The following is a 2,935-nucleotide window of genomic DNA, read 5'->3' as shown; positions in this document are numbered from 1 at the left end:
TATTTGTGTCCCTTTGGGTTTCCTTTGGGGTTTCCTTATTTTATCATATGTATATATTGCTATGCTCGGACTGGTTATCTTCGCAGCCAGATTTTGAGTCTTAATATTCCTGTTCTTGACACTCCTTTGTATATATATAATCTCGCGTTGGTTTATCCTTTGTTCGTTACGTTATCGATCGGAGTGTTGCGCTTTCGAGTTGCGATTTTTGTTTATCCCTTTTTCTACAAAGGCTCCTAGTTATAATCAATCATTCATACTACTATACGTACTAAATTTTTATTTTAGAGGTCGTAATACCTTGCCATCTCTAAATTATGACTTAAGCATAAGACTTTGTATGGTGGGGTGTTACATTTGATACTTAAAAAATAATCTTTTTACCATAAAGTTGAAAATAAAGATTTTCAAAAATATCCAATAAATAAAATTTTAAAAAGTTTAAATTTTTGAAATTAATTTATTATTTATTTATGAAAAATTAGCATTATTCGGTGATTTAAAAAATAAAAAAATGTTCTTGAAAAAAAATTTTGGATTTGAAAAGACAAAAATTTTCATTTTTTCGAATTTTTAAATTTAAAAATTAATTTTTTTGAAAATTAAAAAATAAAATAAAGTCCAGCATTATTAGGAAGACAAAAAAAAGATGAAAACTTTTTATTTTTAAATTTTGAAACTAAAAAATAATCTTTTTACCAAAAAGTTGAAAAATAAATATTTTCAAAAATATCCAATAAATAAAAATTTAAAAAGTTTAAATTTTTGAAATTAATTTATTCTGTATTTAAGAAAAATTAGCATTATCCGATGATTTAAAAAATAAAAAAATATTCTTAAAAAAATTTTGATTTGAAATGACAAAAAATTTTCATTTTTTTGAATTTTTAAATTTAAAAATTAATTTTTTTTAAATTAAAAAATAAAATAAAGTCCAGCATTATTAGGAAGACAAAAAAAGATGAAAACTTTTTATTTTTAAATTTTGAAACTTAAAAAATAACTCAATAAATAAAAATTTAAAAAGCTTAAATTTTTTAAATTAATTTATTCTGTATTTATGAAAAATTGGCATTATCTGGTGATTTAAAAAAATAAAAAATGTTCTTGAAAAAAAAATTAGGATTTGATAAGACAAAAATTTTCATTTTTTTGAATTTTTAAATTTAAAAATTAAATTTTTTTTGAAAATTAAAAAATAAAATAAAGTCCAGCATTATTAGGAAGACAAAAAAAGATGAAAACTTTCAATTTTTAAATTTTGAAACTTTAAAAATAATCTTTTTACCAAATAGTTAAAAAATAAATATTTTCAAAAATATCCAATAAACAAAAATTTAAAAAGTTTAAATTTTAAAATTAATTTATTATGTATTTGTGAAAAAATAGCATTATCCTTTGAATAAAAAAATAAAAAAATATTCTTGAAAAAAGATTTAGAAGACTATGTAGAGTATTTTATTTAAAATTTGAGTACATGCATGTATTTACCTAAGTCACTAGAATGTTACAAATTTTTATAGTACTCCGAATATCTTTTAAGCCATTTTTTAAAATTGTTTTGCATAGAATAAAATATTTTTTGTGGCATAATTTAAATAAATTTATTAAAAAAATTATTAAAAATATTCATGAGCTATCAAAAATGGATAGAAGAGTATTGTATGAAATTCGAGTTGATAGCTCATTAATATTCTGAAAGAGTCTCATAATTAAATATTTTGTTAGCTTTTTTTAATGCATGGAATAATATATATTTTTAAATTTTTAAATTATTAATATTTTTAATAATTTTTTAAAATAAATTATTAATTTTTTAGTAAAAGAATGGGCAGAAGAGCATTGCAAATTATATTACAAAATGTGTGTAGTTGGAATCAAGGTGATTCGAATTACCTCTGGAATTCATGCATGCATAATTTGAATTGGTCGAATTCGATTTATGTTGATCACTTCTAATTCGAATTTAATTGATTCGAATTACTCTTGGTTTGTGTAATTCGAATGAGCCTTATTCGAACTACATGAAATTGTCATTCTAGTATATTCTTGTAGCGTTTTTGAATTTGATAGAATTATGTAATATATGCCTCCATTTGGTTTATATATGTGATTTACCCTAATATTTATTTTAATTAATTTAGATTGGTTGAGTGATTATCTCATTCGCTTACTTATGCAAGTATTATGGTTTTGAATCTAACTTTGTATACATAACAACTCATTAGCTAGTGACAGACTCTTGATAGATGGAGCTTCAATCTCTGGTAAATTAGTTCTTGGCCTGCCGAATTAAAAAATACAGTGAAAAAAATAGTATTTGTCTTGAAAGTAGAACAATTCTCATTGTTAGTAATATTTATGAAAATTTGTCTTTGTTGAAATTTAACTGTGGCAACTTTATTTGTTAGTATCATATTCATTCATGAAGTTAAAACAATATGATATGATCAACGTTGTTACCAGTTAAACTTTTGCATTTTATGATATAATTTTCAAGTGTCCAAACTTATAGACTTATGTCATTACAAAAGCTATTAGATTAATTAATATTCCTTAATAATATTACCAAAATATCATCGTTGAATATTAGTTTGTGTGAAAAAAATATATAATAACTTAGCAAATGAATTATTATCCCTATATTGGTAAATACATTTTTTTATTTTTTACACTATTTTATTTAGCAATAATTAAAAAAAACGAATGACTACACTATTTTATAATATGATGTACGAAATAATTTTTTATTTTATAACTAATTCTAATTAATGAGATAAATTTAAAATATTTTTTTACACAAATTTACATTTAAATTTAGAATTGTTAAAAACAATTCACCTTTTTTTTAATTTTAATAATAAAAACAAAATTAGTTAGGTACAAAATATTTAACATTTAATAATTTTAATCATTTAAATTTCAGTTACCAAAA

Source organism: Arachis duranensis, unplaced genomic scaffold (assembly GCF_000817695.3).
Source record: "Arachis duranensis cultivar V14167 unplaced genomic scaffold, aradu.V14167.gnm2.J7QH unplaced_Scaffold_62251, whole genome shotgun sequence".
Taxonomy (NCBI): Eukaryota; Viridiplantae; Streptophyta; class Magnoliopsida; order Fabales; family Fabaceae; genus Arachis; species Arachis duranensis.
This window is presented reverse-complemented; position numbering follows the sequence as displayed.